The sequence below is a fragment of the Asparagus officinalis genome, chromosome 7, assembly GCF_001876935.1.
Source record: "Asparagus officinalis chromosome 7, Aspof.V1, whole genome shotgun sequence".
NCBI classification, from domain to species: Eukaryota; Viridiplantae; Streptophyta; class Magnoliopsida; order Asparagales; family Asparagaceae; genus Asparagus; species Asparagus officinalis.
The window spans coordinates 122953369-122962380 of NC_033800.1; positions in this window are offsets into that span (position 1 = coordinate 122953369).

Genomic DNA, 9012 nt, shown 5'->3' on the forward strand with positions numbered 1-9012 from the left:
TCCGGCATCCTGATCTCTTCCGGAACTCGCTCCGGTGATTGCTGCCGTTCATCCTCTGGAATTAACTTCTCATAGGACAAGTATTCATTAGCTCCTCGGGCGCGAAACTTTTTAGCGCTCCTCTTCGAAGCATACCATTTGCGGATGTCCTTCAAACAAGAAGTATTCATGTTATAGGCTGAAAGCTGAGAAGCGGCTTGGTACCAGGTACAGAAGCTCAGAGAAAGATAGCCCGGACGAATGTTTATAAGCCACCAAAAGGCACCCCTGCTAAGCTTGGTGAAAGAATTCGGTCCCGGAGTGTCTTGATGGAGTTCTCCATACGCGCCACCTTCGAAAGCAGGAAACTTACAAGCAATCTCGTAATTATAATCTCGTCTCAATATTTCACGGAATTTAACTTGATACCAACCAGCCCACTCACAGGTTTCTAACTGCTGAACAAGAGGAGCTGAAGTGCCACTTGATTCGGGAGTCGTCATTATCGGAGGGCAATGCAACACAAACCAAGATACTAAATAAATGTATGGCATCGGCACTCGAGGTGTTGGGGTCTGAATGATAGTCTTCCCATCGGAATCCACTTTCTTGACAGCAATAAACTCGGAAGATAGTTTCCGCAAGCCACTTTGTAAGCAGCACACCATGGCTGAAAGAAGATTCAAGGGTCGTCCATAAGCCAATAGAACGGCGGGATACAAGACTTCTACTGTAATAGCATCCACTGGCCTTGTGGGTACCACACAACGCTTCAACCAAAGAGTTAGAAAACCAGCAAACAAAGCCATGTCGGAGATTGGGACTTCTGCCTGATAATGGAAGCTCTCAAATGTGGTGAACGCTGGGAAAACATCCTCTTCTACCTCACAAGTGTAGTGAGAAGTTGCATCATTGATGCGTTCCGTGATCTCCTCAAGAGTACTGGCGGCTAAGCGAGTCACATCGGCTTCTTTGTCCCATAGATTGTGGAAAAGATACTCCGACCACTGTCCTTGTTTTACACCACTTGCTCTTTTCCCGGTAATTTGCGCACATATCTGGAAATGGCACATCAATTCCCAGTAAGTGTCGTAGACTTCGGGAGCACCATGTTTCAGGATCTCTAATTCCCTGCTTCCGGGAACAAACTCCTCATAAGGCAATTCTCCAAAGGACAATCCAGAAATTTCAAACATTTCGTGGAGAGCGAAGCCCAGTTCACCAACTGGAGTGAAAAAGGTGCCGGTGTGAGGGTTGTAGAATTCCAACATAGCGAAGAGTCCGCTATAATTTGGAGAAATCCCATATCGAGTGGCCATTATTGGAACCTTTAGCCCCGAAATCCTCAAAGGTTCTTCTAAGTCATCCAAGACGAAATTTATCATCCGGGCCCACCAGTCCGCATCACTGGAGTGAACCCAAGTAGGGGCCCTGAAATCCCGAGCAGGGAACTCTCCTTTGACAGAAATAAATGTTCTGATAAACACCTCCGCTAACTTAGCAGACTCTCCGACAGGGTGCTCTTTTTGGAATAAACCTGGCTTCAAAGCCATGAAATTATTGAAACCAGCGGGATGAGTACCCCGATGAGTGATGTGCCCCGTAGCAACACCGCCTTGGTCTTGAACAAGTTCCCAATTCATAGACCGCGGGATAGAAGCGCACTGATAATAAGAGATCGCCACATCCGCTCCAAATTGGGAAGGAAAAGACGACGGTTGTTGACTACCTTCAGCCATTTGTAATTCCCCTCGGACATCCGCTTGGGGTCCATTTTTACAGAATCCCCGAATAGGAAGGACGGCTTCTTTAAAATCTCACGCTCTGCGGTTTCGAATTTGGCATTTGTAACCAAAGACCTGAGAGTCTCAGGAAAGGCTTGAGTGATGAGCTTCGACCGTTCTTTGTGGGTGTTCTGAAACACTGGATATTCAAAGGCGAAGCTGAAGATTGTATTCTTCTCCGCACCTCCCGCATGACCGAAGTAGTGGTTGAAAGAAAGAGGCTCTTTGGAGTAGCATACTGCAAATAGAAAAATTAGTCATAAGAAGTCTAACTCAAGAATACAAGGTTCAAACCTGCGTTCGGGGTCTTGAACGCAGGGTCTCAACCTGCATCCGAAATTCTAAACGCAAGGTTCAGACCTGCGTTCGGGGTCTTGAACGCAGGGTAAGGCGAAGCTGAAGACTGTATTCTTCTCTGCACCTCCCGCATGACCAAAGTAGTGGTTGAAGGAAAGAGGCTCTTTGGAGTAGCATACTGCAAATAGAAAAGTTAGTCAGAAAAAGCCCAACTCAAGAATATAAAGTTCAAACCTGCGTTCGGGGTCTTGAACGCAGGGTCTCAACCTGCATCCAAAATTCTAAACACAAGGAACGATGGAGCTAGCCATACGTTTAATTGGTAAACACTGAGAATTATCTCTCGAGTTTAAAGATGGAATACGGATCGCCAATCAAGGGTCGAAAATGAGAGATCTGTCAAATCGACTTCCAATGGGTCAACTGCAAATAGAAAAGTTAGTCAGAAAAAGCCCAACTCAAGAATATAAAGCTCAGACTTGCGTCCAGATCATTAAATGCAGGGTCTCAACCCGCATCTAAATTTTTGAACGTAAACTTTAGACCTGCGTTCGGACTATTGAACGCAGGGTCTCTAAAATTTTGAACGCAAGGTTCGGACCTGCGTTCGGAGACCCGAACGCAGGGTCTCTACCTACATCCAAGATTTTAAATGCAGGATCTAAACCTGCGTTGAAATTTTATGAACGATGGAGCTCCCCATTCGTTTTCTTGAACATTGAGAATTATCTCGCGGGTTTAAGAGGGGAATACAGATCATCAATCAAGGGTTGGGGAGATCTGTTGAACCCACCCCCAATGGTTCAACCTTACCATTAGTCGAAGAAACCAGTGACGAAGGCGCGGGGATTTGATCATCCCCGGAGGTTCTAGCCGAAGAAGCAACCTGACCTTCGGCAAACTTCGGTTTAGAAGTAGTTTTCTTCTTGAGGCCCATTCCAACCATGGCAAGGAAGACGAAGATGGGCGAAGTATTTAGGAACGGATCTTTTCCTCCGTTGAAGCGTTGGAGAAGATGAACAGGAGCCCTGTTAAGAAATCGAGTAAAAAGGGGAAAAGTCGAATGACCTTTTGATTTGACCTCAGTGGACCATTTATAAACAGCTGTAGCTGTCAAATCAGAGCGGGATTTTAGGCAAATCTCACCCGAAACGTGATTCTCGCGTTTTCAAAAAAAGGGGGTTTTGATTTCCGAACGCACCCTCACGTTCAAACAGCAGAACACGTAATTTAGACATGCGTTCTGGTGGCCAATCTCAGCCTATCACGTAACTAACCCCTTCAAAGAGGTTAATATTCCAAGCAATGACCCCAGACAAGATGATCAAGAGAGAAGATAAAGTGAATCCCTCTGAAGCCAGTCTCCTGACTAAGCTGGGGATGAAGTCCTTCTGATACAGGCTTGTGTTTTTCTCCATCTATGACGACAGATCTGTCTTAAGCTCAGAGATGCCCAACCTCCCTGAAGACGACGAACTTAGCCAAACGAACTAAAGCACAGAAGTCATTACAGATGAACCAGAAATGAATGAGGAATCCAACAAAGATGCTCCACTCCATCTGTGATAAGATACATTTGATCAACAAAATTTTTGGGTTCCAAAGTGTTTCGAAAATTCGTCCCAGTCAACCGCGAACTTTCGAAAACTTTGGAGGGGGTTCTGTAGGCTGTCTAAAAAAATAGATAGCTGATTCCCCATGAAACACCGATGATGGAAGTTACAATCTGACGACTTCCAGAAGGCTACAATTTGAAGATTTTCACATATCAAAGAGCTAAAGTAAAGATTACAAAACGACGATCTTTAGCAACGCTCTGACAGAAAGAGGTTACAAATCAACGATCTCTTCAAACCAAGACGTGGAAGTCCTCCCCGCGTACCATCGTCAAGATACAATACCAACGCAGCTTCAACCGCTGCAAACACGAATGCATCTTCTTATGTGAGATGATTGATCTTGATGGCTGCGACAACAACATGACTAATATTATATTAGCAACTATTAGAGATGCTGATGAGCAATGTAATGATATTTGACACACTGAGGAGTACATGGTTAAACCATGCAAAGAAATCTTAGTGGAGATCGTGACTTGCAGTTGATAGAGCGTTGTTGAGATGCCTCAATTGTCACAAATGGCCTGAATAAGACCTTCTTTACTGGTCATTAGTGTCATCCATATATAAAGACAGAGAAGCTCGAACGCAGCTCTAACCGCCACCGAACGCAGCTCCATCGCTGTCAACGCAGCTTATCAACCGCTGCCAAACGTAGTTCATCAATCGCTGCCAACGCAGCTCCATCGCTGCCCAACACAGCTTATCAACCGCTGCCAAACGCAGTTCATCAATCGCTGCCAACGCAGCTCCATCGCTGCCCAACACAGCTTATCAACTGCTGCCAAACGCACCTTCAAACATCAAAGAACGCAGCTCAATATCGCTGCAGAACACACCTCCAGATGCTGCGTTCAAACACTGAATTTAGGCCAGAACGCATGTTAAAGTTCTGACCTGTTCAAACACGATCCAGGCAGTTTCGAAAACCGATCTTCACCCACGATTTGAGGAGTGGCTTACGTGGGTTGTTACACCCGATTAATGGGGTAACTAAACCCCCATTTAGGTGCGGATTATGGGGGCAGTTACACCCCTAATCCCCCTATAAATATCAACAAACTCAACAGAGTTAAGGGGCGGATTTTTGATAATCAGATCGAGGGACGAGATATCATTGGAGATCAAATTTTCTGGAGAGGATCTTAGAGAGAGAGTTGGAGAATTAACTCTTTATACAGTCTGGGGAATCAACATCCATTGAGGTATCCAGACGTTAGATACTTGGCTTATTAACCGAATCATTTTCGGTTCAAACAACTCTAGTTTGTTACTCGTTCTGAATCACAAAACTCGTCAAGAGTTATCAACCAGACAAGATCATTGTTCCAGTGAGTATAGACAGTCGGATCGTCAACGAGAAGCAAACTCGACGCGAGCACTCGAGGGAGGCATCTCATCGCTACCAAGAAGAACCCATAATTAAACAAAGGAGAGAATCCAGATCATTCTCTTCTCTTTTGTAATCGGGAATCCAATTGTAATCGAGAGTGGAGAGAGTTGTAATCATTCTTTTTCTAAGCAGTTAGAGAGAATAAAATCAAATACAGTTCTTTCATTCATTTTTCTTATTACAAATTTTCCAACAAACACTTCTCATTTTACCACGTTCTCCAAACTTCTCTCTCTCTCTCTCTCTCTCTCTCTCTCTCTCTCTCTCTCTCTCTCTCTCTCTCTCTGAACTTCCCCCAATCTTCATTCTCTCTTCGAACCCAACCAAATCTAAACCCAAAAACAATGGAGAACTCTACCGCTTCATCATCAATCTCAGATCCCACCGTTGTTGATATCTCCGACCGCCAAATAAATCCCTAGAACCACCCCTTCTTTTATCGCCGATACCCCCTCTCCTCCTCCGACGTCTTTATCGTCAAATGCTTCCTCCGCCGTCCTAGACCTCTCGCTCACCTCGCCGTCGCCATCCTCCTCCTCCTCCTCCTCTCTCCGGCAAGATTCCCATGCAAATGAGCCTCATTTCCGCTTCCTCTCCCCAGGTTCCGAATTGGCACTGCATTTGAATTATTTTATTGTGATTAGTTTCAAGATTAATGCTTTGGGTTTGTGTTGAGGGGGGTTGACATGGGTTTCATTCAAAATTTTATCTTTGATTAGCGAGTGGTTTAAGATGCGTACGTGGATTGTTTACAAATAACCCATTTGATGAAATTTTTGTTTTACAATGTTTATTTTGTTCTATTAATGAATGGGATCTGGGATCGCTTTAAAGTGTTTATCTTTTTATATTTTTCAATGAAGTTGGTGCTATAAATTTTAATTTGCCTGTAGGGATGTGGTTTGGTATTTCTTTGTTTTTTTATTCATTATGCTACCGTATCCTCCGCTATGAAATTCTGATGTTTTAATTTACACTTTCTTTTTCCTAAATGCTATACAGGCACACTCTTCAAAGAAGTCAATGAAGTTACAAGCCTCAAAGATGGCCCTATTCTGGTACTTTAAGGTTAGTAATTCTATTGATATTGTGTTTAATTGAGTAGAATTCCATCTTTCAAGCAAAATAAGGTTGTTGTGTATTACTTATATATTAGGACATTACATATTTAAGAGCAAGGGCAGCAAGCTCTGAAGGAGGCTCTCAAGGCTGACGTGGCCGTGGATGTTGGCAGCCCCCCCTCCAGCAAGCCTCCTATCCCCTCCCAAGCCCTCTCCTAAGCGCTGCGTGCTTGACCTGGCTTTGGGGAGCTATCCGAGCTCCAAGCGCTCCACAAATTTGTGGAGCGCTTGGGAGCTCCCAACTGGCCGGAGTTTAACAAAAACCCCCCCAACAAGTACACCTTCGTAGATTAGCCCAAAATTGAAGAAAAAATCATACCTTTTCGTCTTAAATCGATCCGATCGGCGGCGGCGGACTTCAGCAGATGGTCTTCATTCAAGACGGCTCCGATCGGCGGCGGCGGAGGATGCGGTGTTGGTGTTCGGGGTTGGGGAGCCAGAGATCCGTGGGTTGGGGAGCCAGAGATCCGCGGTGTTGGAGACGGTGTTGGTGTTCGGGGTTGGAAACGAAGAAGAAGGGGCACTGATGGAGTTGGGGAAACGAAGAGGATTTGGTGATTTGGGGATATGCAGATGAGTTGGGGAAGAAAAGAATGGGCGATGACGAAGATGATTTGGGGAAGATGATTTTTTTTAATTGGCTGCCAGTGTTTTAATTGGCTTTCACATTCGCAATTAAACAGTGGTAAAAATGCCAGTTAAAAATGTCCGTTGAATGAAAAATACTGTCGTTGTGTGAAAAAATAACCGTTGAACAGTAAGAAAAACTCTATAAATTCATAATTCTTCTACACAAATTATTCCACACAACTCTCTCATAAAAAAACTCTATATTTTCCTATCAAATTACAAATCTCCTGGATCACTCCCAAAACAACTACTATTCACAACTCCTTACCGGTGAAGGATCGACCTTATTCTCGCCGTTCTATACAAAAGTCGTAGAAGAAGGTCATCCCATCGAGTTATCACAATTCGCAACACAACAAGTGTCATCACAAGAAACACCGACCACAAAGAAGAAGAAGGCTTACACGTGGTTCGAAAATTAGACTGTCCACGAGGATAAGCTTCTTGTGTCTGCTTGGCTGAACACGAGCCAAGACGCCATCCAAGGTACGGGGCAACACAAAGATAAGTTCTGGCAAAGAGCTAACGACTACTTTATCCAATACTCTACCAATCCAACGAGCCGCACACCAAACCAAATAATGCACCGTTGGTCAACGATTCAACTGTCTGTCAACAAGTTATGCGGGTGCGTTGCTCAGATTGAAGGAAGACAAAGATATGGTATGGGAATTATTGACCAGGTAAATATTTAACTTATATGTTTTTATGTAAATATTTAACTTATATGTTAGATTATTCTAAATTTAACTTTTGTGTAGACTGCAGAAGTAAAAGAATTATACCAATCTCTTTATAGTAAGCCATTCGTGTTTGACCATTGCTGGGTTGAGTTGCGTCATCATCAAAAGTGGATCCAATAAATGGAAACTTACAATAAGATTCGATCACAGCCGAGAAGAACCACAAACTATGATTCCTCACCAAACAATTCCATGCCAGCGACCCCCATCGAGTTGAACACCGACTCAGATGATGTGTTAGTAAGGCCTGAAGGGAGGAAAGCAGCAAAGCTCAAGAGGAAACAAAATGTGGAAAACTCTGTATCCGCTACGTCCATCATGGGAGAGACTTTCACGTGGATGAAGCAAACCACCAATAAAAAAATAGAGCTAAAACAGAAGAAACAAGATGACGATATCATGAAGATGGATCTTTCAGTTCAACGACAATACTTTGAAATGCGTCAGGCAGAGATATTGGAGAGGTGGATGTCCAAGGGTTCTTCCTAATTATCATATATTGTACTCGCATCGCATCCTCATTAGTTCTTCCTAATTATTAAATATTATCTTGTATTAGATTTATGATTGTACTTGAAGTTGAAAATTTTGGCATTAAATGAAAACAACTACTTTATTGAAAATGAAATTGGCGTAGTACAACAACTTAAACTCCTTTTCTGAAATTACATTAGACATAAAGAACCTTAGTCCTCGGCGATGGATCCCTTGAGCTGCCACAGATGCTCGATCAAATTATTTTTTAGTGATTTGTGTGTTTGCGTGTTCCTGATCCGATGATGATTTTGGATGAACTCGGTTAGAGGCACCGTCTGCACATGAGAAGGTTCAACGACTAGTACCGAATCAGTAAAGTCGAAGTTGTTGTCCAATTGACAATCACGTTCATCTTCAACGATCATGTTATGCATTATGATACAAGCTGTCATGATATCTTTCAGCACACAAGGTTGCCAGAAACGTCCTGGTCCACGAACAATCGCAAATCGAGATTGCAACACACCAAAAGCTCGCTCAACATCTTTTCTTGCGCTTTCTTGTTGTTGAGCAAAATACTAATGCTTGTTTCCTCGAGGTGCTGGAATAGTCTTCACTATGTGGACCACTCTGGGTAAATCCCGTCGGCAAGATAGTATCCCATATTATACTCGTGGCCATTGACAGTATAGTTGCACGGTGAAGCTCTTCCCTCCGCAAGTTGTGCAAAAACCGGTGAACAATGTAGAACATTAAGGTCATTGTGAGACCCCGACAGTCCAAAGACCGTGTGCATTCCCTCGAAAGCCACGGGTTACCTCGAAGATCGTGTGCGCTCCCTGGAAGGCCGTGGGTTGCCTCGAAGACTGTGTGCGCTCCCTCGAAGGCCGTATCCAACGGTTAGAAATAAAATACAAGAGGTTTAAATATAATTGAAAGTAATGGGTAAAATATTAAAATAGAAGAGGG